We start from the raw sequence: 19,627 nt of genomic DNA, 5'->3' as shown, positions 1-19,627 counted from the left end.
TGGGCCATCAATTCTCGATTTTGAACATGAAATATTTTGGTGTAGACCTCCTCCTAAACCTGAAGCTTGTACTCCTTCAATCAATATTATTTTTCTACCGATTAAAAAGCTTGAGGTTATCTTTTGATATTGAAGATTATTCTACTAGAGACTCATTTTCAATTTAACATTATGATGGATTGATTAATTAGGAGCAGTTGATATATTGATAGAGAAACTTGAAATTCTTATTTAGAATTAAGATATTGATTTTCTTCAGTTTACAATAGATGGGTTCGATCTTGATCATCTACCAAAAAAGTCAAGACTTGAGTTATTGAACCTTATTCTTATCATAGGATTTAACAATGAAAACAAATCTATAAATAGAATATATAGGAATTTGGAAATAAGATCATGATTGTAAAATCCTAAAGTTTAAAAACCTTTAGTAGAAAATTTCAAGATGAAATCTTCTTTTAGGGAGGGAGAATTTGATATCCCAATCTAATTTGACCCAGCCCATTTCAAATAGTAGCTCAATAAAGTCATGCATGGATTTTAAAGAATCTAACAAAAAAATGGAAGGAAGAAGACTCCCGATGGGAGTCTTTTTCTCGGTTGGGAATCTGGGTGGAGCCAACAAAACCCAAAGCCCCACTATAAGATGAGGTGCCCCTCCCTTCCACGAACAGCCACGAATGACATCCCTCCCTCTTTCACCATCTTTCTCTCTCTATTTTGCCTTTTATTTCTGAGCGACCCTCATCATGTTCATTGAAAAACCATCACCAAGTCCGCCAAAAATAAGGTAAGATCTCTTGAGTCACCTTCCTCCTAATCCCTCTTAGCTCCCAAAGCTTTAATTTCAATCAATTATTGTTGAAAATTCATTGAAAAATTGGATCTATGATTTTTTCTATTTTTCCATGATCTCTATGGATTTTTTCGGCACCATGCATCACCATTGATTGCCGGGCTATGGACCCTCAGTTGTGCCGCTATGAGCTGAATACCCAGCCACCATTTCTCTGATGCAAGGACCCCCCTTGTTTGGGGAAAAGAGGGATTCAATGAATCCCCTGTTCTGCCCCAAAATGTGAGGAAAAAAGAAGGAAGAAGAAGAAGAAAGATTTTTAAAGAAAAAAAAGAAAAGAAAAAAGAAAGAAAAAGAAAAAGACTCTCTTTTTTCTCCCTTTCTCTCTCTACTTTCTCTCTCTAGATTGTTTCTCTCTCCTTGGGTTTTTTGAAACTTTAAAATGTTTGAGATGTTGGATGATCCTAATGAAAAGATTTTTATCCATAACCACTAGGCATTATGTCAGCATCCATCTTAATCAGATTGGATATTGATAAAGTTGATCATCCATAATTTTATTTTAAATCATCTGTATACTGATTTAATCATGATTTGATTAAATTATCTCGATCGAACCAATCAAAATGTCGAGCAATGTCACTTGATCAGTCCTATCCCATCTTGTTAGTTTTTCTCTCCATTTGATTTATGAGCTCAATAAAGGATTCCGGCCCTATCACTTTGAATTTGATGTGACCCAGATTGCCAACCTCTGAACCATCTTATCAATCAGATAGTATATCTGCACCATCTGAGTCTTTGTTGAGCTATTGAATCCTTACATCTTTAATAATCTTGATTGAATGAAAATATTTGATCGAACTAACTTCTGATTATCAAACAATCTACCAACCTTCATCTTGATTATTGTTGGACACTATTGATTGAATTAGTCTCAATCTCAGTCGAATCACCTATATCCTAATTGGATCTTGATCGAATGAAATTAGATGACTAGACCAATTTAGATTATTGGATGCAACTATTCATCAATCCTATCTTTCTCAATTATTTGTATCCTTTCTAATTATTTGTATTGATCCTATATAGGGTTGTAAGTGTCTAATAATGGGACACTGCAATAGCATCTATGAATCGAAGATTTTGAAAAAAAAATTAAAATTATGTGGATTTGTTTGAATGCATGTGAGGTAAGTGGTGTTTTATCTTTATTCAATTTGTCTAGTAAATTGATGACTTTTGAATTATATTAATTTATGATGTGGATATGATGAAGGGCATTGAAAATCTTCTATTTTCTTTGAAATAATTATGATGTGCATCATGATGAATGATTTGATGGATTGATTTGATATTTTATTATTTTATACTTATACTATTATCGAACAAAATATGAAACTAGATGATGATATGAATATCGAATAAGATATGAAATTAGATGATGATGTGAATTGTCAGCCTACCTATGTAAAGGACTATGTCACAAAGTGGATACTTGACATATTGCCAGCAGATTTGTGACAAACCACCATGTTGACCCTATGATTGATTTTGAAGATTACCAAATGTTGAGTAATTATGATACTAATCATGTTTTCATGAGTGAATATAGGATTTTTCAGATGCTTAAAATAAAAAAATGATAATTAATGGTCAAATGAGACTCAAATAAAAAGTTTTTGGATATCTAAATGTTGTGAAAGATCATGAAAATCAAGGTGAAAGAAGCTCTCAAAAGTTGAAGTCAAAAAGCTACTTATGCAGAAAAATATACAAAAATTTTCAATAGGCTGTCATCTGAGTCGACTCAAATTTTATCTGAGTTGACTCGAGCTGAAATAGTGAAGAAAAATAGTTTTGGCACATAAAAATTTGAGCTGGTATACCTTTGAGTTAACTTAAAGATTATTCGAACCGACTCAAATATAGAATGGCAAAAAAGTATTTTTTTAGAATAAAAAAATTAATGGATTGAGTGGCAACTCGAGTCGACTCAAATTACTCGAGTTGAAGTTACAAAAAAAGATAGAAAGTAATATTTTTGAAAAAAAAGCTTGAGCAGACTCGCAGACAGCTCGAGTCAACTCAAGTCCAATCCAAGTTGATTCGAATCCCAATGATTAGTTCTACAAAATTCAGATTTAATTCTTAGCAACTAGTTTTTGGCTCCAATAGCTAATTCAGCCCTTCCAATGATCAAAACTCATTCTCCAACTACTTCTGAGCTTATAAAAGGCTAGAGATTCAATTGAGAAGGAAGCCTAGTGGATTAAAAAGAGAAAATCTTCAAACTAAGGGAGGTTCATTGAATATCATTAAGAAAAGTAAAAAGAGAGGAATAGAGTGCACAGAATTAGGACTTCCCAAGAGTGATCTTCTCCAACATCTTCAACATCCTCTCAAGTATTGAAAAGAAGTCAAGCTTCAAAAGATCAATAATTCAGTTCCTTCTCCGTACTTTAAAAGAATTTTCATTTTCTATTTTTTTTGTGCTAAAATTGTATATTTTGTATTTTGATTTCTTTACAAGTTTCTTTGGAAGAAAGAAACTTAAGATAAAGGCCGGTCCAAATCCATAATTGGATGTTATAGATTTTGGTTGATTGGCCTAAAAAATCAACTGGGTTTAATTGTGATCCCAAAAAATAATTATGTAAGATTTTAATTGGTGAGCCTGTAAAACCAACTGGGTTGATAGTGAGTCCGAAAAACTATCGATGTAAGGTTGTAATTGGTAATCCTAGAAACCAACTAGAATTTTTTGTGATTTTGAGTTAAAACAAACATACTATAGTCGGATGATTATAGTGAAATTTTCAAAAAATTCTTGGAGAGTGGATGTAGATGTGGATTGCACCGAACCACTATAAATTTTTTTATCTTTAAGGTGTGCTTGCTCTATTTACTTCTCATATTTACCTTGCATCATTTTAATTGAAGCTTTGCTTGCTTGTATCTTAATTCTACTATTGCATACATCATACACATCTCAAACACACAACTTAGCTTAAATTGAAGCACATTCTTGCTTAGTTTAATTTGGCTAAAATTTTAAAAGAACCCAATTCACCCCCCCGCCCTCTTGGGTTGCTATTTCTGGACAACACACCAGAAGATTCATGGTTTCTCTGGATTCTGTTGTAAGATGATATACAGCATGCTACAAGATGATACACGACACATTGGAAAATGATATGCAATAGGCTATAAGATGATACATAGCCAGCCATAAGTTGACATGTGGCCCACCGTAAGATGATATATGGCCCACCACAAGAGGATACGTGGTGTCATAACTCTATCATAGAAAAAATATAAATATAGCATATGGTTGATAAGAAGAATTTGAGAGCTTAATGAAATTGAGATTTATGAACTTAAGTTATATGAATTGAAATCCTATGAATGAATGCTTGATACTACATTATATCAAGATATGAATTCAAAATTGACATACTTATGATGTTATCTTGGTTACTTGATATATATATATATATATATATATATATATATATATATATATATATATATATATATATATATATATATATATATATATAATATGTATGTATGTATGTATGTATAAGTATATATAATCATTGCCTGATTTATTTAGTTAATGTTCTTTACTACTTACTAGGCTATTTAGCTCATGACGAGATTTTATTTTTTTGCAGATTCAAAAAATTAACTTGATATTGGATTTTTAGTTGGGAGTGTGATTAGAGATGGAGTTAGCCTACCTATTTAATTTAGGATTTATCAAAGTTGATGCAAGACTTTGTTTAATGTTGACTTTGTCAAACATTTATTTCTTTTTGTTGATGTTGAATTTTGATTTCCTTATTTGAACTAAGATTTGAACATTAATTATTTAATTTTATTTCACTATTTGTTTATGATATCATGATAAGATGCCCTGTATGCTTATGAGAAGAGTTTTTCATGAGAATGCAACAATTGCCACGACCTCTGACTCATGATTTTGGAATAGGGATATGATAATTTATATAGTATCAGAGCATAAGTGAATGAATTATGACATGTAGAATCAAACATACAATGAGTGTAGATGGATAGACACTAGAGACATTAGGGTGTAGATCTATGATGATTGAGGTGTAAAGTATCTTTATGATTTTTGGTTAAACATTGTATTATGTATGAAAGGATTACAAGGTATTATGAGGTATAGAGTTTGATTTAAGATTGACAATCTATGGATCATGTTATTATTATTTGGAGTTTAATTTAAAGTAATGGCGTGAGGATTGATCATAAAATTTTATTGTACATTATGATTATTAATTTAATCATTAATTATTTAAGTGAATTATATGCTCAATTTGATGTGGGAGTAATATTATGATATTGCTCTTAGTTTTGAAGTTGATTATTTAGTGATAATGTAAATATTCATTCTTTAAAAGTTGTTTAAGGTTGGACTAAGAAAATCTTTTATGATATATTATTGGATTATTCTTTGAAGTTAAACTTGATATGTTGATCATGTATAAACTAGCATGTTAGAAGGAATGTATATTTAAGAATATTACAAATAAGTTTGTTTTTGATAGAAGAAATTAATTTTGTTTTGAGGTCATAGAGTATTTATCTCAATGGAATCATTAACAATTTTGATTATCATCTTCGAATCCAAATGATAGATCTTATTGATGTCTCTCAAAGACTATATGGTATATATGAAACTTTAATTCAAAGATTACATATATAAGTTCAACGAGAGATTCTATGCCATCATGGTTGAGGTTGTTAATAAAATTCTTGATTGCTATCTTTGGATCAAGATAAAAGATCTTATTTATATCTATTTGAGATTTTAAGATACATGTGAAATCGCAATCAATCTATGGTTAATTGAAGAAATTAATTTTATTTTAGATTGTAGAATATTCGTTTTGGTGGAATCTTGATTAAAATTGATATAAGTTCAATTTCTTCCTTCAACTTGTGTAAAATAAAATTTGGCATTGATTTTGTTCAACTTAGAAATCAAAGTTCTTTGAAAAGGTCAAAGAGATTAGAGCTAGATAGTTATTTGGATGATGATGTACTTTTTGATTTGAGAGATAAGAAGTTTGATATCTTGATATAGTAGAAAAGCAATATAGCAGTCTATCCTATATTATCAAGAATTACTAGAGACATTCACACTATTCCAATCTTTATTATTTCATTAGAATCAATATTCAGCAATGATGGTAGAATTGTGGATTAGTATTATAGTTCATTGAGCCCATCTACTGCTGAGGCCTTAGTTTATATCCAAGATTGACTTTGTGAAGAATATGATGAAGATATATAAATATTTTAAATTTATGTTATGTTTATATTTGCTTATAGTGCTTATATTTTGAAGATTTATGATTGAGATATGTGTTAACAATTACAAGTAGCTCGAATTTTTTAAAATTGAATGTGAATAATGGCACCTCAGAGCAGGCCGAGCAGTAAAGTTGGGACATGGATATAATATTATATAACCATCTTTATAATTTTTTTAATCCATATCAAGTTACAAATTTTCATATTTAAAATTTTCATCTTCTAATTATATAGTTTATTCCAAATATAAGTTTTTATGATAATGGATGAATGAAGATAGAGGAAAAACAACTCGCTAGAATTGAAAACTATTTTATTCAGCTATTCGATCATACTTTGTTTTTATTAACTTTTGGATATATTTATTGAACAATTTTGGAATTTCTTCTTTACATTTTTCATTTTATTACTTCTTTACTAGATTGGCCTCTTATTTCTACTGGGTCTCCTCTATTTTTCTACCAACAATTATGGAATTCAACCATGCTTTGTGTGGTTTTTAGCCTTTTTATCCGCTAGCTTGGCTTTCGTTATTTTGCTACTCAATATTACACTCAGGCATTGGATGGATTTCTACTACAATAATTTCATTTATATTATTTTGTTGTATATTATAGAACATCTATTTGTCATTATTTTATAGCATATCTACATATCTAATGATATACTGGGCCAACAGAGACATTTTGTATATAGTCATTGATAATTAGAGTTTTGATGTTACCATTGATTTTGTTAGTTTTCAACATAAACTAGCACTTTATATGCATTATATTTAATTCTTCAATCCATGATCTTTTGTTTTCTTTTTTGATGCACAATGTGTAGTCTCCAGATTATAGATTTTGTTGGAGTTCTAGATGATTAGCATGCAGATTTTTTTTCTTATGAAAAATATGTAGCGGAAAGGTAAGATTAAAATTATTTTAATCTAAAGCATGCTTGGATCTAATCCTAAAATCATCTATGGATCATTTTAAACATGCTATGAAATAAATATTTTAGATCTAAAAATAAAATCAGAAAAGGAAGAACGATTACCTTAATTGCTATCCGTTCTTCTTACTCGGATCGAATCTGATGGATGTTTGGAGTTTCTGTCCGAGCCATGCAAGCATCCGATCTCTGCTGGTATCCATATGGAGGCAATTTGATTGAAGCACCAAGATCACCAGGGTGCTAGCATCTTACAGGTCTCGCTCCTTAACTTGAATCTTGACTCTTCTTCTAGATCTCGAAGAAGAAGGCTGCAGCACGAACCCTTCATACTGATTTGATGGGATTTGAATAGGACACCAAGAAGAGAAAAATAACATCTTTTTCTTCTCTTTCTCTCTCTCTCATCTCTCTAGATCTGATCTAAGGAGAAGTAAGGCATGGAGATGGAAGAAAGGAGGAGAGGGGGTGTTGAGAATTAGTCTTGCGGTAAGGAAGAAATCCCTTCATTAATTACTGCACGCCAACACTTGGCTTCTTATTTTTGTCGCACAAAAAAAACCCCCATGCCCAATCTGATAAGGATAGGATTCTACTCCTAATTTAAATCAAATTCATAAAGAAAATAGAGTCAAAATAGGAGAGAGAGTCCCAAAAAGGTGGGGCCCAAGCTGAAGACATGCACCCTCTCACTTTCTATGTAAGAGAAGAGAGAGAAGCCTAGTAAAAGGTAGGTTGGCTTCCTAATTTGATTAGATTTTAAATTGGATTTAATTTGAATCCAATTCAAATCCGACTCGAATCAAATTCGAAAAGACTGTCAAATCTGATCTAATCAGGATTAAATCCAAATCGAACTTAGATAATTAAATCCAATTAGTCTCAAATTAAGTCAAGTTCAATTAAATTAAATTTAATTTAAATTAATTAAGACTTAATCCATAATTTAATTAAGCCCAATTATATTGCAATATTTACAATTAAGTCCCTTATGCTAACAATTAACAGTTACTAAATATGTAACCCTTACATAATTAGCAGTTTCTTAATTCAAACCATCAATCTAATTGATAATTTGATTATAGTCCAAGCTATTGATCAAGCCGTGCTCTTTTTGTGTGTGATCCCTCAGATTCTATTTTGTCTGGTAGTGAGACATACCATGATCTTCATCATAGTATCATCGAAACTCCTTTCGATAGATTGAAATAATTTCAACTCACTCCAACAAGGATCGTTGATCCAAAAATGATCCTAGTGAGTTTTCCCAATCCATCAATGACATCTAGCAGTATGTAGTGGCAATCTAGTAGAACAAAAAGATGAACCCCTAGGTGTAGTTACCGTGTAATCGAATTCTTCTATCAAGAGTCCTGACAGGATGTAAGTCATGAAAACTCATCAAATCCTAAGCATCCATCACATGCAAGAATTAATTAGCTTGAGTCCAATCATAAATCTCATAGAAACTCTTTTCTATTATCATGCTACTATGGTCACAAACTTAAGGACTCAGCTTCTTAGGTCTTATGGGATTACTCCTCAAGTACTAAGATTGATAGATCCCTTATAAGTGCACACCTACTCCTACAGTGAATCTACTATAATCAACGAATACTATAAGGCTCCAAATGGCTAGGAACTATGTTTATTTATTGTCATACTACAGCAAACCCACTGTGAGTAGTTGAGGCACCACAGGTCTAAGAACTACTTACATAACTGCAGCATCGAAAAAGTACTAATGAGTGATTAGACATCTAAGTGACTTCTCGTTCTGGGTCACGCTCAATATCGCTGTTCTCTAACAACCATCTATACTCATGCTCCAGTGTCTCCATACTATAGACTCAATATTCGTCTATCTGAAAGGAAGTGAATTGTGCACTGATCTTAATGGATCAATCACCATTCCTATGATGATTCAATGATCAAGAGTAATTCAGGAGTTAATCTATAATAATATATGTCTCAAATTCTCAACTCTTGAGAATATTTTTTATTGACCATTAACTCATTGGATAATTTTAGGATACATTACTTTAGAATAGAAATAATTATCCATTTAATTAATTTGAATAAATCAAGTATAAAAATATATTCTGGAATTAATATAATGTTTCAGTCGATAATTGACTTTTCAGGACATATGTCCAATAAACTTTCACTTGACCTAAAGCCAATTACCCACAAACCTAAGTCTCATCTTCTCAAGATGGACTTTAGTCTTTAGCTGGATAAATGGCTTAGTCAGTGATTCCACCATATTATCCATGGGGTCTACTCTCTTCATTTTGACATCTTCCATGTCAAAATAGTCACATATTATATGAAGTTGTCTTTCTTTGTGCTTGGTATTTTGGTGAGACCCAGGGTCTATTAGCTAAGGGCTATAGTGTCGATATTGCCACTATGATGATATCTCATGATATCAAATTGCAACATGGTTACTTAGACTAAAAAACTTTACCTAGTACCTTCAAAAATGGTAACTAATTCAGCTTCTATAGGACCTACAATGATTGATTATTTAGAACTCTTTCAATCTATCAATTCTTTCATTACATATATCCTGATGTAGACTCTCTACCATCAATGTCAGATATAAAATATGAGTCTGTGTATCCTTAAACCTCGCAACTCAAATCCTTCTCCAAAAATCAAGAATAAATCCTGAATGCTTCTCAAGTACTTAAGGATGTTCTTCATAGCTATCCAGTATTGCACATCTAGATCCAACTGAAATCTGCTCATGACACTCATGATAAGATTTTATCAAGTCGAGTACTTAGCATGGTATTCATAAGGCTCCCTGTAGTCAAAGCTTAAGAGATTCAGCTCATGAGCTAAATATCCTTAGATGTGTTTGGATACATCTTCTTGGAGAGATATATGCCTTACCTAAGGGGTAAAAATCTCCTTATTAGAGTTTTCATACTGAACCTCTTCAATATCTCCTTTATGTATTTTTTGTATGAAAGATCTAGCATCCTTTTAGATCTATCTCTACAGAACTGTATCCCAAAGATATAGAATGCTTCCTAAAGTTTTGCATGGAGAATTCCTCAAACAACCGTATTTTAACTGAAGTTAGCATAGGAATATCTTTCTCAATCAGGAGAATCTCATTCTCCCACTGATCCTCTTATAAACAGATTACTTAGATATTTATTTTTGATGAAATCAAACAATTTGATCACATCGAATATTCCAACTTTGAGATGCTTGTTTTAATCTATTGTAGCTTGCTTATCTTGTGATCTCCATCACTAGAAGTGAAATCCAAAATGCTGCCCCATATAGATATCTTCCTCAAGATATTCATTCAAGGAGGCACTTTTCACATCTATTACCAAATTCATAATCATGGTGTACTGCAAAATTAAATAGTGTTTGGATGGATTTTAGCATCGCTACAGGCCAAAAATCTTCTGATAGTCGCATTGACTATATTTTTTTGCCATAAACCTCGCTGATAGGTCTCTACCTATTCATCCGAACCTATCTTCTTTTTGCAAACCCTTAAGCATCCAATAGGTACTATATCTTTTGGTGAATCTACTAAGGTCAGACTTGGCTGGAATGCATCAAGTCAATCTTTGATTTTATTGCTTCCATCTCTTTTTCAGAATCGATGTCTCACATCACTTTATTATAGATTTTGGGATCATCTCTATGTTCTCTATTTTCCATAAAAAATATTTTCTTCATTTCTTTTGTCAGAATACCTTAAGTATCTTTCAAGAGGATAAAAAATCCTACTTGATCTATGAGCTGGAAGAAGTCTTATACTAACTGACTTAGATTGAATGGATTTAGTCAGATCTTGAGCTCTTTGCTCTTCAAAAACTTTTTCTTCGAGTTGAATTTCTTTCCACTACCACCATCTTGGATAAACTATTTTTTAAGAATATGGTATGATAGGTCATAATCATATTGTGATTCATTGAAAAGTATAATTAGTACCCTAACAACTATTTAGGATATCTTATAAAACGAGCCTTTATAGACCTAACCGCTAACTTGTCTACCTATTGTCTTTCGACAATGGGCTGATAACCCTAAATAATAGATTAAAGTATGTTCCTAAAGAAATAAGGGTTAGTGAGTGAGTGAACTTCATCATGAATCGGACCATATCTAATAGGATCCAATTCCTCCTCTACTCATACCTAATTAGTACCTAGAGGAGTCCAATGTAAGACTATGTCATTTGTATGAGATAATTTTGAAATTCTCACTAAGGTATTCACCTCTTCAATCCAATTGAAGAACCATAAGAGATTTTTGAATTTATTTTTTACTTCATATCTGAATTTTTTAAACTTTTCAAAGGCTTCAGACTTGTATCCCATACCATGAATAATTATCGATAAAAGTAATGGCGTAGAAATTATCATCCTTGGCCTGCACATCAAATGAGCGGCATACATCAGTGTGTTCCAAGATAAGTATGTCAGTGGTCTTTTCTCCATGTCCCACAAAGGATTGTTTGATCTTTTTTTTTTGAAGATAGGATCCACAAATTGGGTGTGACTCAAAACTCACTGAGCCTAGGAGACGATCTATTTTCCAATTTGTATATTCTGTCCTCTCCAAAATGACCTAATCTGAGGTCCCACCTATACTTATAATTTATCTCATCCCTAGATCTCTCAAATTCTATGGCACTCACTATTTGCTTGAATACATCAATATGCAAATAAATAAATCTAACATACCTTCACAAGATGTGTCACCCTTTTTCTTTAGGCTATCCAAATTGAAGGACAATTTCTTTTTAAGTGGCTGTCAGCACTGTAGTGGAAATACTTTTCCTTGCCTAATGCCTTCTCCTTGAGAAAATCCTTCTTTGACTCATTCTTCCATAGACCACTTGTTCCAACAGATTCTCTCTTGGAACCAGATGCCATTCAACAGTAAGAACATAACCTCTTGAACTTTTCAAGATTTCCTAAATAATCACCAACATGTTCAGTAATTTCTGTAATATGCTATCAATCTTGTTCATATGGTAGTTTACAATAAACTGACCAAATGAAATACTAAGGGATTACTGCATCAAATACACTTGCATCTCGTTATGCATGGTCATCTTGAGCTTCTCAAGCTCTTTCAAGTCCTTAATCTTTGACAAACAATAATCATAGATGGACTGTCCAAGCGCAGTCTGATTTTACTCACCATACAACTCTTGTGGGTCAGTTATCATAGTCTTGAAGTGTTGATGTCCTCATCCTTGATCTTGAGGCCAAGATAAAGCACCTAACCTAATTGCCGTCATCCATCCATTTATCAAGTGCTGAATGTTTCAGCAGTTGGACAGTTTGGTAACACGAAAGAATCCTAGTCTAGAACATATCCTAACCTTTTCTGAGTTCAGAACTATTCTAAAGTTTCTAAGCCAGTTGTTTGTAGTTCATCTCGATCAATTGGTTGAATCCCATAATTCGGGATAAGGGGTTTGAAGCTCAATTATGAATTGAAGAGAGAAGAGGATTTTAATTAGATATTTGTACTTAATCACTATTTGTTCTAGAGACTTTAAGAAATAAATTAAACTTCCACTATTCTCACAGATCTCTCACACTCTCCTGTGGAGATGTGGAAACCTCACGTAACTAAGATTTCTAGTGAGTACTGTGGTCCCATCGATATATGTGCACCTCATCATGCTCAGTTATTAGACCACGTTATATCGATGAGTGGATAACTATTGTTCAATGCTTCTCAAGCATGTTACAGTGATTGGTGTCTAAGTCATGATACCTCAATATGCCTGTTTATTGATCCAATCCTTAATTAAGTCAGACCCACCATTCAATGCATAAGTAAAGTCATCATTAGATCCCTAACTGTTCATGATTATTAGGCCCAACCCCATCTTTACCTAGCAATATCTCATGCTAATAGGGTGGTTGTCTTTTCGATGTAACTGAACCATTGTAACCAATCAAGAATAATTAATACCAGTAGGATGCCCACACTCCTACAATGGTAGAAGATCTAAGATTTAATATTTATGGAGAGATTTTAATTTAGGTCTCTTCTACATAATTACATACATCTCATATAAATGAGAGGTCTAATTCAAATCAGCACATCTCATGTCTGACTAATCTGGTTTAGGTCAACACATCTCATGTCTGATTAATCTAATTTAGATCAGCATCTCTCATGTCTGATTAATCTAGTTTAGGTTAGTTAATCTCATGTCTGGCGATCCTAGCGGTATGGGTAAACACGAATGATTAAGCAATATGCAGAATTTAATCAACCAGGTTGGCCAGATAAGTGAGATCGATGGGAGGGTAGTCGATACTTGCCTTAGACATCATCGGAATGACCAGATAAGCATGCTTCCAATTAAAAACCATCAATCAAGATTTGTCTTAGACATCAATTAGTCAATTAGAATTATATGGGTCAGTCTAACTACTTGGACTCGATCCACTAAGTCAAATTAGGTCTTGAGTTTAATCGACTCACATCAAATATGAATCGATGCGACCAACTACATCTAAACTAATGTTGAGCCCCTTTGACCTAATCCTAATCAACTATTGATTAAGTTTGATCAACTGCTCAAAATTGACAAGGACTCTAATCTGATCTAATCAAAAACTCTAATTATAGTCCAATCATTAGACCTAATTGTTCTACCCATACTCTCATGCTTAACTTAAAATTAGATTCTAAAAATAATTTTTAAATTATATTTAAGTGCATCAATTATTGGCTTATGATCTCGAAATAATTTCACATCTAAACCTAATGTCATATATCACATATATGGTTATTTTAGATCTAAAAATTAACTATCACATATCACATATATGAAAAATTAGACCTAAATTAATGATTAAAATAATTTAAAAATATTTTTCAAAAATTTCATTTGCATCGTACTATGATAACTTTTATAGTATAAGAGGTAAATATTATACCAGGACAACCTTATATCAATCTGATGTGAACCTTAATTATTTTAATTTCAGATCTAATAAGGAATATGACATATCTCATATATCAATTTTTGAATCTCAAGTTTATTGATTAACTTATTTTAAAAATTATTTTCAAAATCGATCAATCTTATGCTAGGACAGTCTTTGCAGTATAAGGGATAAACCTTAAACCAGAATAACCTTATTTCAGCACCAAGTTGATTTTCATCAATTTTATTTTTAGATCTGAAAGGAAATCAGATTTGAAACTTATTTCATGCATGTTAGAAATTATGGCTCTGATACCACTATTGGAGTTCTAGATGATTAGCATGTAGATTTTTCATCTTATGAAAATTAATACATAGCGAAAAGATAAAATTAAAACTATTTTAATCTAAAGCATGCTTGGATCTAATCCTAAAATCACCTATGGATCATTTTAAACATACTATGAAATAAATATTTTAGATCTAAAAATAAAATCAGGGAAGGAAGAATGATAACCTTAATCGCTATCCTTTCTTCTTACTCGGATCGGATCCGATAGATGCCCGAAATTTTTGTTGGAGCCGTGCAAACACCCGACCTCTGCTGCTATCTACATGGAGACAATCTGATCGAAGCACTGAGGCCATCGAAGTACTAGCACCTTGCAGATCTCACTCCTTAACTTGAATCTTGACTCTTCTTCTAGATCTCGAAAAAGAGGGCTGCGGCATAAACCCATTGCACTGATCTGACAGAATCTGAATAGGACACTAAGAAGAGAAGAAAAATATCTTTTTCTTTTCTTTCTCTCTCTCATCTCTCTCTAGATCTGATCTAAGGAGAAGTAGGGTGTGGAGATGGAAGAAAGGAGGAGAGGGGGCATTGAGAATTGGTCTTGCGGCAAGGAAGAAATCCCTTCATTAATTACTGCACGCCAACTCTTGGCTTCTTATTTTTGTCGCAAAAAAAACACCCCAATGCTTAATCTGATAAAGATAGGATTTTATTTCTAATTTGAATCAAATTCAAAAAAAAAAAGAGTCAAAAAGAAAATAGAGTCAAAAGGGAGAGAAAGTCCCAGAGAGGTGGGGCACCAACCATTGGCGCCCCTCTCTTTTCATGCATGCAAGCAACCAAAGGGCGCACATGAAGAGATGCGCCCTCTCTCTTTCTACATAAGAGAAGAGAAAGAAGCCCAGTAAAAGGTGGGTTGGCTACCTAATTTGATTAAACTTCAAATTGGATTTAATTCAAATCCAATTTGAGTCCGATTCGAATCAAATTCGAAAAGACTGTCAAACCTGATCTAATCAAGATTGAAATCTAAGTCCAACATAGATAATTAAATCTAATTAGTCTCAAATTAAATCAAGCTCAATTAAATTAAATCTGATTTAAATTAATTAGAACTTGATCCATAATTTAATTAAGCCCAATTATATCGCAATACTTGCAATTAATTCTCTTATACTAACAATTAGCAGTTACTAAATATGTAATCCTTACATAATTAGCAGTTTTTTAATTCAAACTATTAATCCAATTGATAATTTGATTATGATCCAAGCTATTGAACAAGTCATGCTCCTTTTGTGTGTGACCTCTCAGATTCTATTCTATCTAATAGTGAGACATACCATGATCTCCATCATAGTATCATCGAAACTCCTTTCGATAGGTTGGAATAATTTCAACTCACTCCAACAAGGATCATTGATCCAAAAATAATCTTAGTGAGCTTTCACAATCTCTCAGTAATACCTAGTAGCATATAGTGGCAATCCAATAGAACAGAAAAATGAACCCTTAGATGTAGTTATCATGTGATCGAGTTCTTCTATCGAGAGTCCCAATAAAATGCAGGTCATGAAAACTCGTCAAATCCTAAGCATCCATCGTATGTAAGATTTAATTAGCTTGAGTCCAATCATAAATCTCATAGAAACTCCTTTCCATTATCACGCTGCTGTGGTCATAGATTTAAGGACTCGGCCTCTTAAGTTGAATAGGACTACTCCTCAACTACTATGATTGATAAATCTCCTATAAGTGCACACCTACTCTTACAGCGAACCTACTGTAGCCAACGAATACAGTAAGATCTCGAATGGTTAGGAACCATATTTATATATTGTCAAACTATAACAATTTCACTATGAGCAGTCGAGTTACCGCAGGTCTTAGAACTACTCATACAACTACAACATCGAGAAAGTCACCGATGAGTGTGTAGGCATACAAGTGACTTTTTATTCTTGATCACACTTAGTACCGTTGTTCTCTAATAAGCACCTGCAATTTTGCTCCAGTGTCTTCATATTGTAGACTCAATTAAGATCCATCTATCTGAAAGAGAAGTGATCCGTGCACTGATCTTGACGGATCAATCATCGTCTCTGTGATGATTCAATGATTGGAAGCAATTCAAGAGTTAATTTATAATGATACATATCTCAAATTTTCAACTCTTGAGAAAATGTGTCATTGACCATTAACTCCTTAGATGATTCTAGGACACATTACTCTAAAATAAAAATAATTATCTATTTAATTAATTTAAATAAATTAAGTACAAAAATATTCTTGAAATTAATACAATGTGTCAGCCAATAATTGACTTTGCAGGTCATACATCCAACAGATTTAAAATTAAATTCAATTTTTTTCTTTTTTTTTTCATATACTGAATCTTGTGGAATCAAATTTTCTTGCTTTTTGAGTTGTACCAAGAAATTCTTAGTGATGCCTTTTGTCATATAGCTAGCTTTCCTATTAAAATAGCGCCCATGTAGTGCCTTGTGTTTGTATTTGATGTTTGATGGATTCTGAGCTCTGATTGAACAGATAAAGTTTATAGATATTTTACTAAGCCTTATGTAATTGGAAATATTGGTGGAATAAACATTCATTTAGTCTCATATTTTGTATTTCAGATTTGGTTCTATGACCCAGTGTAGTGATTACTCTTTTTCACAAGCCTGAGAAAAGTACTTGATCAAAGAATGTTCACTATGTCATCTACTATCCCCTTGTTTGGTTATTGATCATCAGGTTGATTTACTGCTACTTTCAGCTCTCCTTATTCTTTATTGCTTTCCTTGTTTGGTGTCCGTTCTCTGGATTTCGGTTATTCCAAAATCAGGCTTCTTAGTAGCATGGGCAACATAACTTTTTCATAAGTATCTATTCTAATGGGTAGCATAACTTATTCTTAAGTAGCTGGGTTTGGTGTTCAGCATTGTTCTTTTGTATGTGGTTTAATGTTAAATTGGGCAAGAATTTCACATACTATCTTATTCTGTGGCACATGATAATACGGTTGATGGCATTTTCTCATGCAAACAGTTGGTGGACTTCTTGCGATTATAATTTACATATCATTATATTTATTGTGGCAAATGATACTATGGGTAATTATTTTCTCTCACGCAAATAGTTGGTAGACTTCTTATGATGCAGCTTACACCTCCTTATATCTATTGGTCAAGTACACTCGGGGGTATTTCATTGAGTTTTTATCAGTGCTACAGCATCTTATTATTCAGTGTCATTATGTTTATGGTTTATCACAGTGGTTGGTTCTTGTTCTTCCATACTTCATGTTACTTTGTGTCTATATGGGATTGCTGTTTCACGATTTCAGTTGCAGGGAAGCTTGTTTGCTTATCGGCATTATCTCAAATTTTCTGAATGTTCCTTCTGCTGCATTAATATATCTGCATGTTTTGTTTCAGCCCTTGTGCTTATAGTGGTTCTTGTTTTGTTCCTTGGGCCTTTTTTCAGTTTCTATATCATGTACAGCTTTACTATTTAATAAAATGGTAACATCCTCCCTTACCAAAAATAAAATAAAATAAAATAATGTTCACTGTAACAGCAGCAGGCACGGTGGATGCATAAGTAACAGATCCTAATCCTTCCCTATCAGGAGTAAAAAGGAAGTAGCTGAAACTAAGGAGCCTAAAGCTGCACGTTTCTTTAGAGCCTCTCTCTAGAAAAGTTTTGGAGAGATAATCTTAACCAGCAAATAATTCTATATATCTTGGCTTAAATTATTTTAAGTTCAAGTTATCCCATTCTAAAATTAACCATAATATTTCAGTATCATGATAGAATTTTACATCCAAACCAAACATACATCAAGATTTAAGTATCTGGATCTCAAATTATAGTGTAGAACAAACAATATATAAATAACAGATAAAGCACATAACCCTAGAAAATTAATTTGAAGACACAAAGAGAGAGAAGGAAAACATGTAGATCTTATGAGAAGGTCATAAAAGGATGCTTTGATCAATATTGATGTATCCAACCCTAATCTTTGAGCTCCTTGTTGGGGAACATACTTCTCACAATAGTTGATGACTTTGGTGAGGGTTTTGCCCATGACAATTGGGAGGGAGATACTATCCTCTACAAGGCTATTATTGATCAAAGCATAGGTCATCTCTAATTGTTTTGTTGTTACCTCCTCTATCTCAATTCCTCCCCATCTAAATTCCTTAAAGTAATTATCTTCTTCTCCTCTGCTAATGTCATGATCGAAGTCCAAAGGAAAAAACAAGCAATTTCTCTCAATCTTTCAGCCACTTTTTGTTTATTTTATAAAAGTAGGTGAGAACGAGAAAAGCCTTTGGATTCTATTAACAAGAGACATTATTGGTGTTGGTGCAGAATTCCACCAACGCTGGAGAAGCTGGAGTCGAGGGGATCGCGTCCACCATCGGGACCTGCAAGGAAAGTCTAAATCGGAGTTGGGGGTGCTCCGGCAAGACCCTCCAACGCTCAAGTCAGTACTCTGCCTCAACAGAAATGGAGCACTCGAATGGATTTTAGCAGAGTTTCGAGATAGAGTTTAGAGCTTCGAGAAGAACGTATCTGGGGGTTCCCTTTTTATAGACGGAGAGCGTAACTGATTGACAGCGACGTCTGTAACTGCCTGGTAGTGGGCCGTTCGAGGCCACACGGAGTTTGTTACAGAGAGTAGTGGCGTCAGGAGGCCGTTCAGGGCCACGTGGAGTTTGTTATGAAGAGTGGAGTGGTGTCCGTTGTCGCGACTTGCCAGAGAGTGGTGGGGCCACGTGGAATCTATTATAGAGAGTGGAGTGGTGTCTGTTGTCGCGACTTGTCAGAGAGTTCGGCCTGACGGCTGAAGCTCGACTGGGATGTCTGATGGAGCGGAATGGCTCTCTGTCTCAATAATCTAAGAGAAGCTCGGATATTTTGAGGTTGCTGACGAGTCCACTGTTGTCGGATGCCTTGGGCGCTGACGCTGCAGGCGAAGTCATCTGCTGTAGAAGCTCGGATGGAGACTTTCTATTGGAGAAATCTGGTAGGAGTCGATTGCTAGAGAAGTCCGTCTGGAATTTACCTGATGTGGAAGCTCGTCTGAAGATTGTCCATCGGAGAGGTCCGGTTTCATGAGGAATCTGATGGAGGGTCATCCAATAGTGGAGTTCGGATGGTGCTATGGAGGTTCGTCCGCTGGAGGAGTCTTGGGAACACTGGGGAAGGTCGAACGTTGGAGGAGTCCGAAATTTAATTCTGTTGTAGAAATTCGGATGGAGTCCGACTCTTATAGGAGTCTGAAAGGAAGCCGCTTATT

The sequence above is a fragment of the Elaeis guineensis genome, unplaced genomic scaffold (genome assembly GCF_000442705.2).
Source record: "Elaeis guineensis isolate ETL-2024a unplaced genomic scaffold, EG11 Super_Scaffold_1000171, whole genome shotgun sequence".
Taxonomy (NCBI): domain Eukaryota; kingdom Viridiplantae; phylum Streptophyta; class Magnoliopsida; order Arecales; family Arecaceae; genus Elaeis; species Elaeis guineensis.
The sequence above is the reverse complement of the archived record's forward strand: the minus strand, read 5'-3'. Positions refer to the sequence as shown.